Source organism: Silene latifolia, chromosome X (assembly GCF_048544455.1).
Source record: "Silene latifolia isolate original U9 population chromosome X, ASM4854445v1, whole genome shotgun sequence".
Lineage (NCBI taxonomy): Eukaryota > Viridiplantae > Streptophyta > Magnoliopsida > Caryophyllales > Caryophyllaceae > Silene > Silene latifolia.
The window spans coordinates 279,362,670-279,380,959 of record NC_133537.1 but is presented as its reverse complement, the minus strand read 5'-3'; the positions used below and the strand labels follow the sequence as shown (position 1 = coordinate 279,380,959).

Here is an 18,290-nt window from a genome sequence, read left to right as displayed (position 1 = left end):
TTTGGTTCGAACTTCCTGGCATCTCCTGGTAGCTCGAACCCCTTGTATAAGTTTCCAGCTGTCGGCTCAGAATGACTAGCTATACTCGCTTCCTCGGCCATGACTGGAATTTCGGAGAAATGTGATCTCGGCCAAGAAGTGGAAACGGTGAAGATCGTGGGTCTTCTTGAACAGTTGTGCTCGTAATAGCTTGACAGAGTACTCAGCTCTTCCTCTGTCGGTAGTACTCTTTGTGTTCGTCTCAACTCGCGCAAGGATTTCTCTATCTCAGGGTCAAATGGCACTAGTTCACCACCCTGTGACCTGCGCATAAGAGGAAACTACAAAAAGAATATAAGAATAGTTTAAGGAACAGAAGTCCCTTAAACTAAGACAGACTAAAAATAAAAACAACTAAAATTAGGACTATTGCCTCCCCGGCAACGGCGCCAAAATTTGATACCCGTCGTTGTGAGTACCAAAGATAAAATTTATAATTCCTATTAAGACTAACCTAGGCTAGTGGTAACAGGGTCGAACCACAAGGAGGCAGATGTAAATTTTAGTTGATTTATGTTCAGTCTGAGGTAACTATTGTGGGGGTTGAATTGAATTGGTCTACAACTAAAAGTGAAAAAAGATAATAAACTAAATAAACGATTTAAACAGATAAAAGAAGGGTACTAGGATGGTCGGTTCATTATAGCTTCGGCGGCAGCAAACTAAGTCGGTCTGAATCAAACACAGGTAAGGCGGGAGATAAAGAGGTCCTCTCGGTCCACTCTTAACAAATAGCATCTTTCGATCTCGCTATAGGTCCCTAATGTCTCTAATACTAACTTTCGTCCTGAAAAGTGACTAACGGTCTAAACTATACCTATCTTCCGATCTTAGCACAGTTTAGTCGATTTAATTGATGGTCAAATAACTTTCCCTATCTCTCGATCTAATGGGTCAGTCATAAATTAGGTATCTAACTGGTCGCATGCATTCGATTTGTTAAATACAACGTTAAAACAACTAAAACGAATATAAAACCCTACGAGGTCAGTCGATCAACCTACAATGTCAGTCGATCGACCAACACGCGAGACAGTCCGTGTGAAATCTATTGCCGCCTATGCCATAAATCGCCTACATCCTAACACTAACTATTTAGCTACTCATGGCAATGATGAAAACTATAACAACATTAAAGATTAGAACTAAGGGATTCATGCTTGAATTGACAAAGAGAACAATAATCATAAACAATAAATCGGCTTAGGGAATTAACTAACAATTCTAAACTAATGAAAATAAAGAAGAACAAGAATTAGGGCAGAGGAAGAATACCGAGATTTCAGAGGAAAGATTAAGAACAAGAACAGAAATCCAATGCTAAAACGATGTTCCAAACCTTAATTACTCGAATGAATAAAAACCGAAGGTTACTGTATGAAACTTAGATAAAACTCCGATCCCAAACTGAAAGTTTGTGTTACGTTATATAGCAAATACGTAACAATTATTATCAAAACCTAAAACTTAATGGGCTTCAAGATTCACGGTCTTTCAATTCACGTCTGGAATAGCAATCTGGTCGATCGACTGATAGGACTGGTCGATCGACTGCTCCTCAGCAAACAGTAGCTTCTGGAACCCGAACATTGGTCGATCGACTGAGGTGATGGTCGATCGACTACTTGAGCTGCTACTTGACTTCTTAAAACACGTGGACTTGTCTTTTGGGCCTTGGAGTGCGCACCGAGCTCGTTCCTTAAGCAAATACTTCTCGTCACATGCAATGCAGATACTCGGGACGGATTTAGCTTGATTTCATGGATTCTTCACATTTATGCAATAATGTACAAAATACGGAAGTAGATGGAAATAGGGAGAAATGCAGCATAAACTACATGAATGAGCTCTGAAATGCGTGTAAAAAGGGATGCAAAACATCATATAAAAGACACGCATCACACTTGTACGGACAAGTGGGAGTTTGTTGGAGCTTGTGTCCTCCAGTTAGTGCGGATAACGTCATTGCACATACACTTGTACGGACAAGTGAGAGCTTGTTGGGGCTGGTGTCCTCTACAGTTAGTGCAAGGACATATAAATCTCTAAAAGGATCAAAGGGCATACTTTTGTATTATTATCAGTTGATCCACGTTTATCAATAACGGTTGGCTTGCTAGATAAGTTTGACGTTATTGTCATACTGATGGCGGTGATCAACTGGTCCCTAAAAGTCACACCTATAGGATACGTTTGAGAGATGTGACGGTTTGAAAATACAGTCATGTTGATGCCAAAGTTGACTAAGCAGTTAGTCGGAGTTATTGACTAATAATTAGTCAAACGCGATGTTGAGATGATTATTTAATACGGATTAAATAATAATGGCTAAGACGAATTAAGCGGTTAATTCGTAAATTGAATATAAATGATTATATTTAATTGATGTATATTGAATTAATTATACAATATTGTCTTTGTCGGACATGTATTAATATTTCAACTAATCCGTGTTATTAGTTGATGTTTTAATAACCGATAACCGATGACGATTTATAATAAAATCGCGTCATATACATTTAGCATTTTCGAGTCGGACCACGAGTTAAAATTAAGAGGAAGTGGAAGCCCACTTCCCCATGAGGGCTCACGGTTGGCCGAGCAAACAAAAGAGAGGCTCTCTCTCTCTCTTTTGTAAGCTAATCATTCATTTGAAACAAAATTAGGGTTTTGAGGAGCATTTTCTCTCTGAAAAACCTAGATCTCACATCTAGCAAAACTCACATAAAATTCTCTCAATATTGCAAGGCAATTAGAGAATACATTCTAGCACAAGGGCATAGTCTCAGACGGTCTTGGGTGCAATAATTAGGAGGAAATCTACGTTGATTTCTGTTCATTTTGCCGAATTGCACTAGGACCCGAGGTTGATTCTTTACCTTTATCGTTTCTCTTGTATTTTAGTTTTATGACAATAATCACATGCTAAATCTACGTTATAGTCCTAAAATTTAAGGGAATTTTACGGATATTTCCCTACAGTTAGTCCTCCAATGTTGCTAGGACTCCACAAAATGATCAAGATAAAATAAAAACAAGAGAAGTAGACCAACCATAAGGGAGGTGTAAGAATGTAGGAGCCTCCAAAGTTTGCTAATCCTCACCCATCGTATCATCATCATCATCATCTCTTGAGGCATCATAAACCTCCATAGATGTGGAATCATGTCCACTCTCACTTTCACTTGCTTGTTCTTCCTCACTTTCCCCTTCCTCTTCTTGGACTTCTTGGTCACCACCCTCTTCAACAACCATCTCCTCTCCACCCGGTCTACCACCACTAGGAATGCTAGGAAAGAATACTTCCCTATCCGCCCAACTAGGCAAAGGACAAGATGGCTCAAGAAGTCCTTGCCTACCTAGATGTAGGAGGGGCGGATATTGGGCCTTGTAAGCATCCACTCTATCATTGTAAGCTCGCTTATACATTTCCCTCATGAGTAGAGTCAAATAATCATTTCCCATTTCGACATCTTTGGGGTTGAACTCGTGGTATTAAAATGGGTAAGGTGGGGTGATAATGGAGGAGGAGGGCTCGGTAATTTCGCCCCTTTGTTGTTGAATAATATACTCGGTCTCTTCGGAGAGTGGGAGAAGGTAGTTCAGTCGGTGAACATTGAATCGGCAAATTTTGGAAGGCAAGGTGAAGGATCTAGCTTCATTTGTTAACCACCCATATTTGTTGTCAAGAGTGTCGTGCTTGACCCACTTGAACTTGTGAATCATGGTGTCCATATAAACAAGATGGCCTCCTTTAACCGGCACATAAGTGTTGTTTTTGTTGAAATCCCGGTTAAAATGCTTAGCCAAATGGTTAACTACTCCTCCATTGACAATAAAGGCGGTGCCTTCTTTGCCACAATCGACATTAAGCCATCGTTCAACCAAAAGTCTTAGAGCATTGTATGGCTTGGTAAATTCCCTCCCAATGTTAAAGGCCGACTCAAGAAGAATACACTCGAGTTTGGTAAGATGATTTGTGCCATTTCTAGCTATCAAAGTATTCCCAATGACCTTATGCCATACTCTAATGCCCGGATGGTGGACTAAGAGAGCACGACAATCATGAAAGCGTATGAATTTCTTTCCGGAAATTGCCATCCAAAGAGGAGCGGGGTCATACTTGATAGGAGTCTTTGTATATTTCGGGTTATCACTAAGGCCTAATATCTTACCCAATTCTTCATAAGTTATGCGCCTATAAACATTTTCAAGACGAAACTCGATGTTGGTTCGAGTCTCCACCCTTGTGATTTCAAAGAACTTAAAAATTCCAAGGTGAGGGAGGGATATGCTAATTCTTTCATTGTAAACAATTTACCCAATCCCATAGACTCAAAGAAGGTTTTGGTTTGTTCAAGAACACCCAATTTTGACAATGCATCTTCACAAATAAACTTAGTAGGCATGATGGTTTTCTTAGCAAAGAGAATGAATTTCTCCCTATGAGAGTCGGAAGTGAAAATTACCTCCGGATAATTGGATAATTGTTCAATGACCGGAGTTGTTGATGTTGTAGCTTCCATAGGGGGATCTTGTTGTTAAACCTCCAACCTTGCTTCATGGACTACCAAAGCCTTTGACAATTGTTTTGCTTGAAGAGCTAGTTGCCTTTTGGAAAGTGTCTTCTCTTGGGGTGCCTTGTTACCTCCTTTAGTTCTTGCCATTCTCCTTTGCTTAATTACACCAATGAAAGATTGAAATCTTCAATTTTTAGTGATACCCAAATCGATATAGGATGAATGAATGTTGCTTTGTATCCTAAAAATCGACTCAAAAGTTAAAGATTTTGGTGTTTGAATCACTTGTTGTTGCAAAAGGAGTGATTAATTTTTGTTGTGAGGAAGTTTGGATTTGATTTGGTTGAGGAAATTTGATTTTGTTGATGGAGAGGATGAGGGTTTTGGGGTTTTTGTGTAGTGGGTAGTGTTTATAGGTTGAAGAAATGAGAATGAAAGGGAGAAGAGGGTTTAAAAACACCCTTATTTTTGAAAATGCAGTGGAGGACGAATGGACCAGGTGTCGGGATGCTCGGATTCTTCAGTGTTTGGCTCATGAAAAGATGCCACAGGACGAGCGTCTTTCTGGAAAGACGAGCGGATTCTTTGTGGAGGGACGAGCGTCTTTCTGGGTGGACGCTCGGATTCCTTTATAGAGAAAATCCCAGATTTTTGCAGCAAAAAGACGAGCGTCTTTTGTAAAGGACGACCGTCCAAAATGAGACGAGTGGATTCTCAGCTGAGACGCTCGGATTCTTTGTTAGACCAGATTTTTGTATTCTGCAGCTCTACCAGATGAGCGTATGGTGACTTGGACGCTCAGGTTTCTTCAGGACGAGCGGATTGTTCATTTGGCAGCTTAGATTCTTCCTTGACCACACGGATTCAGGTCCATCCGTGGGTACTTCGTAACCCGTGTCATTTTCATTCTTCAATTCTCGTGTTCTTCATTATAGGGGCACTACAAAAGCATGAATAGCCTAGGCAATTGCTATCCCCACACTAAGGTAAAGCACTACACATCAATAAAATCATAAGTCCCTCCCTCACTTCTCTCAAAATGATGAATATCTTGATCAAGGCACAAAAATATAAATCCAAAAATGACAAAAAAAATGCAATATAATAATCGAAATACAAGTTAGGGAGTTAAAATATTTACAAATGGTGGTTTAGGGAAGACTCCACCAAACTCTCATCCAATGTGAGATGTCAAGGGGGCATGTTCAAGATGTTGTTGATGTTACTCAACACCTTGAAGAAGTAGTCGAAAGCTTGCTCATTATCATGATAAAGGTCCTCAATAGATTTTTGCACTTGTTGTTCTCCATGATGGTCTTGGTTCATAGCATTACCAATATAGGGATTGGATATCCCTTCAAACCCATCATCCCAAAGACCGCAAACTTCGTCTACATGATTATTAAAAATTTCTTGAGTAGATGGAGACAACGCTCCTTCTTTCTTGTCTTGGCCAATGAGGCCATCTTCTTCACTTGTCATGGGTGAGCTTTTCAAGCTCTCATTGTTGCTATTTCCTTGTTCTTTTGATGGAGCATCATCCACTTTCTTTTTCCATTGAAATTCCAACTTCTTCCTATCATCCTTCCGGCTATAGTGATCAACCATAAAACATGGCTCATGTAATTGGGGAGCTCTCATGGTCTTGTCAAGATTGAAAGTGATGGTTTCATCTCCCACTTCAAGGGTGAGCTCTCCATGCTTCACATCGATTACCGCTCCCGCGGTGTGCAAGGAATGTCTTCCTAAGATAATAGGAATGTTGGAGTCTTCTTCCATGTCAACAATAACGAAATCCACCGGGATGAAGAATTTTCCAATTCTCACGGGAACATCTTCCCATACCCCTAAAGGTGTCTTTGTTGATCTATCCACCATTTGAAGCGTGATGTTGGTACATTTGAGTTCTCCCATTCCTAGCCTCTTGCTAACCGAATATGGCATGACACTAACACTTGCCCTAAGGTCACATAAAGCTTTGTTGATTGTAGTGTCACCAATAGTGCATGGAATGGAGAAACTTCCCGGATTCTTGAGTTTTGGAGGTGAACTCCCTTTAAGGATGGCACTACTCACCTTATTGAAGGCAATAATCTCAAGCTTCCCGATTGATTTCTTCTTCGTAAGGATGTCCTTCATGTACTTCGCATAGGCCGAAACGTGATTGATCAATTCCGTGAAAGGAATCGAGACTTCTAAATTCTTTACAATTTCCATAAATTTTCCAAGTTGGTCATCAAACTTAGGCTTAGCTTGACGACTCGGGAATGGAAGTCTAATCACAATGGGCTCCTTCTCTTTGGCCTTTTCTTCACTTTTCTTTGAAACTTCTTGATTGGTGGGTTATTCTTCCCTAGAGTTTTGCACAACTCTTTCCTTGTCACTAGCTTCCACAACTTCATCCTCAACTTGCTTCTTTGGCCCTTCATATCTCGTACCACTCCTCAAGTGAATGGCACTAACCGTTCTATGTCTTGGGGGATTACTTTGAGGTGGTAATTTCCCCTTTTGTCTTTGAGAGCTTGAAGATACTAGTTGGGTCATTTGAGTTTCCAACATTTGTGTGTGGGCTAGGATGTTGTTGATGGTGATGTCTTTTGCTTGGCTATCTTTTTGCATTTGAGTGAAAAATTCTTGTTGATTCTTTTGCATTTGGAGGACCGCTTTTTGAACATCAAACCCTTGGTCATTTTATTGATTGTATGGAGTTTGATTTTGATAAACTTGGTTTTGGTTGTAAAAGGGTCTTTGATTTTGGTTTCTCATGAGAGGTGGGGTGTATGTTGGTTGAGGGTTTTGAACATTTTGGCTTTTGTATGAGAGATTTGGATGGAATATGGTGTTTTTATTGTAATAGTTGGAATAAGGGGTACCACTTTTGTATGCTTAAAAAGCATTCACTTGCTCATTTGTTCCCCTACATTCACTTTGGTCATGTCCCAAAGTTCCACAATTCTCACATATCCCACTTGGGATTGATGAAGATGCCACTATGGCATTAACATGATGCTTTGGTGATTTTGAGGCTTCTTCAAGCTTAGCCATAGCCTTCTCAAACTTCAAGTTGATGGTATCAATATGCGCACTAACTTGAGCACCCAATTGAGTAATAGAGTCCACTTCATGCTTTCCTCCTCTAGTAGCCTTGCGAGGTCTACTATATTGTGAATTATGGACCGTCATTTCCTCAATCTTGTTCCAAGTTTGATTATCGTCAACTTCGGTGAACATACCATTTGATCCCATGTTGAGAATGTTTTTTGAGTATTCATAAAGACCATTCCAAAATTGTTGTACCAAGAACCACTCGCTAAGTCCATGATGAGGACATGAGCGACAAATTCCTTTGAATCGCTCCCAAGCTTCATAAAAAGATTCTTCGTCCCTTTGCGTAAAACCCGTAATTTGAGCTCTTAGCATGTTAGTCTTTTCCGGAGGGTAGAATTTTTTGTAGAAAGCTAGAGCCAACTTCTTCCAAGAGTCAATTCCAAGAGTAGCCTTATCAAGGCTCTTCAACCATTGTTTCGTGGTACCAATTAGAGAAAAAGGAAATAAGACCCATCGAATTTGGTCTTGAGTCACTCCAGTTTGTGAAATCGCATCACAATAGTCACAAAAAGTCTCCATGTGGGAGTGAGGGTCTTCACTAGGCATCCCCCCAAATCGGTTTCTCTCAACTAATTGGATAAATGCGGATTTTGCAATGAAATTTCCGGTTAAGTGTTGTGGTGTGGGAGTTCCATTGGGTAGGTTCTCCTCGGTTGGTACAGAATGTGATTAAAACTTAGGCATTGTGGGGTGATTGTGTGGTTGATTTTGTGTTGGGTTCTCTTCACCTTCTCTTGCAAAAGGGTTGATGAACTCAATAGTATTTGGTTGAATATCTACAGCCTCACCAATACCTCTCAAAGTATTCCTAGCAAGTCTTCTATTGGTTGTCAAAGTTCTTTCAATTTCGTGATCAATGGGTAACAAGTTACCTTGTGATCTTCTAGACATGCAAAATATCAAACAACTCGAAAACAATTAGAACAAGCCTTGAGGAGTTTTACTTCCCAAAGGCAAAGAAAGTCACAACTAATAACAATCAAAGAAAATCAAGTCAAGTTAACACCGTCCCCGACAACGGCGCCATTTTTGGTCGAGTCCGCTTTGAGCTTAGATTTCGGTTACTTGTCGTTAGGAGCACCTAGACCAAAACAATATTTATAACTTCACAAACAACTCTACTACTAGTAAAGAGGCAAGTAAAGGTCGGATCTCAAGGGACGGGTATTGATGTAGGATTTTCGATTGCAAGTAGTGGTGTCTAGGGGTGTCACAATTTGGGTTGAGATAAAAAGATCACTAAACTAAATAACAATAAGAGTAAACAAACAACATGACTAAATTGAGATGTAAACAATTGATTAAAAGTACTAGGGTGTCATGAGTTCATAGGAGATTCATGGGAATTGATCATACAAACATATTCTAAAATTATAAGCAAGCAATTATTGTGGTGATAGGATTGAGTTGGTTTATATCTTACAATCCTAGGAAGGTTTGGGTCCCGGAGCCGAATCGATTAGATTGTACAACACCTACAAGTCGACTTAATCCTCCCTACTCAACTATATGCATGGTCTAATGAGACTCGAGTTGGTTTATGTCTTACAAGTCTCATTGAAAAGGTAAGTGATGGGTAAAAAATGCAAGGATTCATAGGCTCGCATTTCATCAAACATAACATGTGCATAAGTTGAGATCAGAACAAGCAAGCAAATAAATTATGAAAACATATTAAATTAAGCATGAATCATCCCCCATGTTGGTTTCCCCTATTTCCCCATTAACCCTAGTTAAGAAAACTACTCACTCATTATCAAGTTTAACATGTTAACAATGTTGTCAATCATATTAACAAAGCAAAACATGATGAATAAATGAAGATGATTAACAATAATTAAAAAGGGGATTAAGATAATTGTACCTAATGATGATTCCAAAATAATAATGCGAAGAATAATAGAAGTACTTGATGATTGATGGAAGGTTGTCATCTCCCAATAAACCCAAATAATCTTCAATTACCCAAAATAAAGGATGAACAATAGAGAAATTAAGGAAATGAGATTTGTATTAATACTTGATTAGAAGTTTATTACAAGATTAAAGAGAGATTAGAATAATATAAACTACACTAAAGATTGATAAGAAGAACATGATAATCTAATTAGACTAATGGGGTATTTATAGTGGGGATTAGGTGCACAAATTAGGGTTACTAAGGGCTTAAATGACGATTAAGTCCTTGAGGAATCGCTCCTCTCAAGAAAACATGCGGGTCTCCTTTTAACTAGTCTTTCAAAAATATGCGCATCTCGAACGAAGAAAGAAGGGGGCGTGTTTCTCTGGAGGACAATCCGAGCGTCCAAAGGTCGGGACGAGTGGATTGCATAGGGCTTGGACGAGCGGCCTGGCAGCTTGGACGAGCGGCCTGGGGACCTTCTGGACGGGCGTCCCGAGGGGTGAGACGCTCGGACCTTGGCTCAGCTTCTTTTCTTCTTTTCTTCTTCCAACAATCCTCCGGGATTTTGTCGGGGATGCAAGGATCTTCTTCATCATTGCCCATCTACTACATTATGTACAAAGGCCTTCTAGCCTTGTCTTCTCTCTGATGCTTGGTCATTAGATTCGATAAATTTAGCTCTATTTTGTCATGAAAATGCAAGGTTTGCACTCCTATCCTACCAAGGAAACAAAACCTCAAAGAATATGCAAAACAAAGGACTAAAGATAGTAAATGACCCAAATATGCACTAAAAAGCATAGGAACGAGGCTAATTCGGGGACTAAATATGCTCAAATATTGATCACATCAAATGTCGTAGCTTCTTTGTTGACCAAACCAGGGCGAGACATGTCTTCTCCAGTTGGGTGTACTTGGTTTTGTATTCGATGAACTTTTTGCTGATGTAGTAGATGGCTCGTTCTTCGCCGTCGACTGTTTGTGCTAGTATTGCTCCCATGGCCGTGTCGATTGTGGTCAGGTAGAGGGATAAGGGAACTCCCTGCTGAGGTGGCATAAGGACATGAGGTTTGGATAAAATTTCCTTTATCCTGTCGAAGACTTTTTGGCAATTGTCGTCCCAATTGGTGTGATAGGTGTTGGAGTAAGTGTTCCCGACAATAATGCGATCACGTTATTGATCATATTGAGATCACATGTTTAAATCTCATATTAAGAATAAATGAGGGAATGTAATATTTCTTAGTGAACTGGTCCACGCATATCGGTAATGATTAACTGACTAGAGTTTGACATTCATGTCGTACGACGGTGGTGACCAGTTGATCCCCTAAGGTCATACCTATAGGGTAATGCTCTTAATTGATTATTTAATTAATCGTATGCTGATACGGGTTAATTAAATTCTTTAAAATTGACGAGTGATTTTGTGAGTAAAATTACGTGTCTTATTGTAATTTGATTAAATAAGATTTGGTCTAAGTAATCGAATTGTTTTATTACTTAGATTAATTTATTGTTTATGAAACAATTAAAAATAGAATGAATAATTTATCATAAATACAAGTTGTTGTATTTTATAATTATATGACTCATTTTGGTACAAGTAATTATGAATTACTAATTATTTTTTTCTGTGACATATTTAATTAATATGATGATTTTTAATATGTTAAAAATGCATTATAATGTAACATGTCATGTAACATGTCACATATGTCACAATTGACTAATGACAAAAATAAAATGGACTACCATTTTATGGGATAACCGGTTTTATGAAGGGAGAAGTAGGGTTGTGCTTTTTTATATTTTTAAATGCCTAAAAACAAAATGATTACCTACCTACTAGTAGCCATGCAAACCTATTTTCATGGGAAGAAAATGGGCATCATGCATTGGCTCCCTTCTACCCATGCCCACTTGTTTTCCATAGGGAAAATGAAGAGAGTTTTTCTCTTATATTTCATTCAATAAAATAGAGGATATACATGATATATTTTTCTAGTTGTTGTTGCATAATTTCCTCTACACTTTGAGAAAGAATAAGAGAGCAAAAACCTCACAATATCACTCCCTCTTGACCGAAATATTCAAGAGCATAATACAATTATTTTGTATCCTTTTTAAGGTAGGTTTTTGTTAATACTAGTCTAATATTAATAAAACTATTAAGGGTGTTATCTTGGTACAATCCTTGGGGAGAGATTCTACACTTGAATCGTGTTCATCCATAAGGAAAGCTCAAGAACTAGCTAAGGTAGGTGACCTTACTAGTGCCCATATTGTCGAAACATCGAATGTAAGGAACCGTTTTTCTTTACTCTTGTAATTGTTTTGCATGCATAAGATCTTGAATTAGTTTTATGACTAAATTAATTATTCACATATTCAATATGTAAACAAATAAGATTAATGAATCCCAACAAGTGGTATCAGAGCACAAGGTTGTTGCATGCAAAATCGGGTTTGTTTTTCTCAGTTAATTAGTTAACAAATAAAACTTGTTATTTAGGATTTATGAAGATAAATCACGAAATAATTTTGCATGTTAAAAGTTTCTGGTCCTAAATGGATTTTAGGTCATATGGGATAATTTATGGATTTTATTGTTCATTACATATATTATTGGCATTAAAATGTGATTTTTATGAGAAAAATGTCAATTTTGGACGAAAAATAGTTGCTTCGAATTTTTCTGCGATTTTTGGATATGATTTCAGAAATATAATCTACTGGTTGCATGTTAAATTTCGTGTAAAATAATGTCATTTTGCATAAAATATGAATTTTATAAATTAAAGTTGAATTTAAATGGGTTATTAGGTTAATATGAGTTAAATTTCGAATCTGGTCATGAAAATTTAATATGTTGTCACATGCATTTTTACTCAGTGTGTGTAAAAATTTTAGATGGATGGAACTCATTTTGCATGATTTATGAATTTTTGAGTAAAAATTCAATAAATAGTGACTTAAATTAGCCTATAATGCTAAAACATATTTCATGACTTAAGAAAAGCGTCCAATGTTGATTATTTATCCCACTTATCATATCTAAAAGTAAAAAGTTGATTAAATTATTTTTCTTATGCTTTAATGATTTTATTTGTCAAATTCGATAAACCGTAACGATGTTTTTCTCGAAAGATTTTCGAAATTTTTAACCTAAGTTTTGAACATTATGAAGGTCATGGAATTATTCCTGAATGTTCAAGAGTTTAAATTTCATATTTTGAAATTATTTTAATTTAATTTGGAGTTTTTATATATATTTTGAGTCCAAATGAACAATATTAGAAATTCAAGTTGAATTATTGTCGAAATTTTTGTGAAGACTAAATTTTGAGTCCTAAAAAGTTAGGGTAATTAACTTGAACATAAATGTGATTTATGAAATGTTTCATGATTTTAATAGTTAATATTCATTCAAATCCATTAAACCGAGAAAAATATATGATATTAGCTCTTTAAAGGCGATTTGGCATAAAATTAAGCATGTTCATACATATTTTAATGCTGCATTTTATTTATGATTATCATATTTTTTATTTATATAATTTTTGAATTATGTAATTTTACTTAGTATGGCCTTATATTTTAATTGGTATTACCCGGAATGTATGGGAATATCGATTCGGTTGTAATTATTTTGATCTCGTATCACCGTTTTGTAATATAATAGACTTAATTTTTATTACAAATGTATAATAGGAAATAATGTAATTTTAATTATTACTTGTAATTCCGGAGATCCTTGAAGACGGTGCCATTAGGAAAGGCGTTCCGACAAGACGGTGTTGCCTTGAAATGCGTGCCAAGTGAAGTTCAAGGGGCTAATGGAGTTGGTTTTCGAATTTGTAATAGTTAATTAAATTTTCTTTTAGGAAGGCCATACTAGGACTTTATGTTTTATGTTTTGCATTTATTTATATGTTTGCATGCATCGCTAAATCGCCATAACTAAACATGCATTTTATTTTATCGAGTCATCGACCGTGTCAATTATAATTATCGTAGTTCACCGCTTTAGTTCACTTAAAACGTGATAGATAATAAATTGACAAGACCTCTCACTAAATAATAATTGAGAATTAGCCTTACCAAATAGTAGAAACAATGAATCCCAATTTCATAAGGAAGTAGGCTCGGCTCACCGGGGTGCTAAACTTATTACGTTGGGTAAGTGGGTAATAAAAAGTTATTACATCGAAATTTGGATTGAGCTCAACGGAAGTATTCGTGACCGTAGTCGCATGTGTTCCGGGCTAAAGATAAATATTAGAGTAATTTTATCGACCGAGAGTTCTAGAAGTAGAATTTATTAAAGAGTTAATCCACTGAGTTATATTGATAAGGGATGAATCGGCTCACCGTGCCCGAATTGATATGAATTTGGATCTCGGGGTCATTTATAAGAGTTGGTAGAGGTCACTATATAAATGCTTAAAACTTGTTTAAAATGTCTACAAGTATTATCAAAACAATAGATGTTTATTAATTCCTTCACTTTTATTTTGTAGTCAATTTTGTTTTCTCTATTGCAATGGCAACTCCAAATTCAAACGCAACCACTAGCTCAAACACTCTCACCAATGTTTCATGGCTCCGATCCTTCATGGATCATTGTAAATTAGAAAAGAATGGGTCCAATTTGGCCGATTGGGACGCGCAACTTCTCTTGGCCGCGGAGGTTGACGACAAGCTTCGTTACCTTACCCAGGCCTCTCCCGCCGCACCTACCGCTAGGTCTAACCCCGCCCCTAGGCAAGCCTATGAGACTTACCAAAAGGAGTCGGTCGCGATCAAAAATGTGTTGATCTTCTCTATGGAGGCCGAACTCCAAAGGAGTGCTATAAAGATTAGCACCGCCTATGAGATCTATACGAAGCTTGTGACCAAGTTTTCACAAGCTCCGAGGATCATTCAATATGAAGCGGCTTCCGCACTCTTTGATCTCAACATTAAGGAGGGCCAAAAAGTTAGCCCTCATGTGCTCAAGTTGATGGAGCATGTTGAGACCTTGAAAATGAAAAAGGTAGAGATTCCTGAGGAACTCATCATTGATCGAATTCTTCATTCCTTGAACAAAGTTAATTAAAGCATATATCCAATTCAGGGTGAATTTTAATATGCAAAACTTGAAAGTGTCCCTCGATGAATTGCACAAAATGCTTGTGCAAGCCGAGAGGGACATGGGGCTAAATGCTAGCACCACCAAGGATGTGCTCAACATTAATCAAAAGAGCAAAGGGAATTTCAAGAAAGGTGGTCACAAGGGAAAGAAGCAAACTCCCTACAAGAAAAAAGGAAAGGCTTGTGAAGCTAGCTCGTCAAAGCCCAAGAAGGGTACCCCCTCCGGGGACAAATGCCACTATTGTAATGGTGTTGGGCATTGGAAGAGGAATTGTCCTAAGTACCTAGGCGACATCAAAGCTGGAAAAGTTATTCCAGTAGGTAAATAACTATCCTTATCTTTTTATGTTTCGATCTCAACTTTGCTATTTTGATACAAGCTGTGATGATTACCCCCTTTTTATTGTAATTAGGGCATCCTAGCAAGGATAAGGGCAAAGAAAAGCAAGCCTAGAAGATCTTGATGGAAGCTAGATGTAGCCGCCCATGGTGCTAGATCGATGGAAGCTTGGCTTTATTTTGTCTTTATTTTTATGTTGTATTTTGAAATTTTTAGAACTATTTTGATTTCCTCGTTCGACTTGGAAATTTGGTTGTTTCCTTAAACAATGGTTGTATTTTGGATATTAGTGACTTGGTTTGCAACCCAAGTCACTTATTTTATCGTATCGTTTCTTCTAAAATTTGTCATCATACACTACTTGCTTCGAGAAACATTAATATTTTATCGACTTAAATTGATCAAATAGACAATTATAATGATTGAGTCATTATATGTCCATAAGCTATGAATTAAATTCTCCTTATGCCTTTGTGACAGATAGTCACAACTTACATTTATGAGATCAATTATAAAGTTATGATTGAGTTGATGAACTTACATAAGGGAACGTTGCCAGCCTTATTTGATACACCTATCATATTTAAATCACCTAATCTATATTATCTTTTTAATATATCTCGATTAAATCACTATTAAGTTGTTTTGTGGCTCAAAAGCTATCTTTGAAGAAAAAGGGCATTTTTCCTAAAGATAGAGTGGGAGGAAAATTTAGCCACAAACTCTTCGCATAGAGGAGACCAAAAGAAGATGTTCTTGAGGAAACTACGTGAGGAGACCAAAAGAAGATGTTCTTGAGGGAACTACGTGAGGAGACCAAAAAAAGATGTTCTTGGATTGTAAGATTTTGATCGATGGAGGGATATAACTAGAGATTTTAATATTCGACATTTTACTTAAAGAGCCTTATGAAACTAAAACTATATCTATGCAAGTAAATGGATTTATTTGGGATTGTTGAGACCAATCCAAGGTAAATAGATATTTATAATTAAAGGTTGCATAGAGTGGCATGTAAATGTCTACAAAACCTAAGTTAAGTGTTAACTATGCTAAAGACTCAAAATCATTGCTATACTTCATTATGAAATAAGTAAGTTATTAAGACCACTTTCCAAAATGGGTATTTTGAAAGGGATATGTGAATGACATATATGGTTTTAACTAACACTTTGAATAACAATGATTATTTCAATTCATAAAATGTTTCGAATGAGTTGTCAAAAACGAAACATGTGGAATTGAGTGGGAGTCCGGAACATTCATGTTTAGACATGAAGTTTAGTGGGAGAAATCATCCTTAATGAATTGCATAACACATTACTCATTGGGAACGACGAGCATATACTGTCTTTTATAAAGAAGTATTTAGGTTTTCAATTCTGAATGATATTAGACATCATGTGAATCTATTAAAACATGGGATGTTGGATTAGGCACTTAGATAAGTATCTTACGTTGATTATGATTCTTCATTTTAAAGAAATCAATGAGTTAAGTAGGTTATTCATGTCGATGATTAAAGAATTACCATGATAGGGTCATGGTTATTTAAAGAACCTAAGAGTTGTTGTCTACATGAATTCGATAACCAATGTTTCCGCCATTGGTATAGTCATGTAATGCCATTATGCACATGTCCTAGATGAATTAAATGCTTGGAGCATGATAAGTCGATAACAAGTTAACCCATATGATAGTCATTGGTAAGCCTCAAGGAACTGTAATGAATTCTCAAGGAGAACTAATGGTCTGTTCTGGAGTTTGGAAGGATACTTAGTTGTGTGTTAAGAGGTTACACAAACTCAAGTTTCCGAACTCATTTGGATTTGTGCAAATCCTAGGCAATTATTGACATAAGGAGTAAGAGACTAGAAAAGTGTATTTTATTGTCATCCATTGCAAAATTCTACGAAATGACCTAAGTACGTTGTGATTGGGTGGTGAACTTTAAAACTACAAGTAGTGTTGTCCACCGAAACCCACATCACATGTTATGTGATAACAGTAAGAGCTTCTTGTAAGCTAAAGAACCTATGTCTAGTATGAAGTCTAGACATGTACTTAGTAGAATTCATGCTATAAGGGATATCATGAAATTGAAGGAAATCGCAATTCACAAAGTTTGAACACTTGGACACGTGGTATGTTCACAAGCTAAAATTTTATTGCGTTGAGCAAGTGCATGAGTGCACTTATGATTATAAGACGTAGAGTAGTAATATTATATTGACTACTTATGTGTGATAATCACATTTATTGTTTGAGTTATCGTTAACTCATTTTGTACTTTATTATATCCAAACGGGATTGTTGAGTCAATATTGAACCCAATTAAAGTGAACTGTATTAACATACTATTGGCCCCTAGTTACTTATATGAGGTGACTTCTCAAAGCAACTAGAGTGTGATGAGATTGATGGCAAGTTCAAATACCATAGAGTCATAAGGGATGACTAGTCGATCACATAGGCAGACTGTAAGGGACACTCTGTCGGGCTTATGACCGCTTATAGAGTTCCGGCAATTTTTATAGCCTGGTCGTGGCGAGAGCTGCTATGGTATTCTTATGAGTCGATTCTTTGACTAAAGACTGTTCGCCCAAGGTGGCACAGTTTCAGAGTAACTTTGATTTATGATCCTACGACCTTCGTAAATGGGGTTAAAAGGGCTTATTTTGTGTTATGATGAGTTGTGACTAGTCGAAGAGAATAGTGTAATAGGAATTGTCCACCCCCTTGTCAGGGTTAAAACAATATCTCAGGGCCACTCGAGGTGTAATGAACTGGAAATGCGTGGCCACGCTCGGAAGGTATCTACGGTAGATGATTCCGGTCAATCAGTTATTCTCCAGATCGAGGTAACCACTATCGATATGATCACTTGCAAGTACGACCTGAAAGACACCTTGCATTGAGTGGGAGATAGTAATAGGACAAGAGAATTGGTGACGCACACTTGTCGAGGATAAGTGAAAGATTGTTGGAGTAAGTGTCCCGACAATAATGCGCTCACATTGTTGATCATATTGAGATCTGTGGACGTGCACCCACCTGCGTATGCCCAGCCGATCTGTGGACAATGGCAGCGGTCTCTTGAAAGCCACGCTCGGCGGCGTAAAAAATGCTTTCGACCAGATCGTTTAAGATCGGTCGGTTTCGTCTCGGTATGGGTCTCGAACGATTAGAGATGTTCGGATTCACCACCAAGCATTTGTGGGATGCTTGGAACCCGTTCGAATCC

The 18,290-nt window shown here is 37.5% G+C and overlaps 1 non-coding gene across 1 annotated transcript; it reads left to right on the top strand.

Moving 5' to 3' along the window:
* The first annotated feature begins 7,872 nt into the window (after positions 1 to 7,872).
* Positions 7,873 to 7,979, top strand: LOC141625189 (small nucleolar RNA R71). The gene has a single exon (XR_012534983.1). It is a non-coding gene; the product is annotated as a small nucleolar RNA R71 (small nucleolar RNA).
* Positions 7,980 to 18,290: the final 10,311 nt, after the last annotated feature.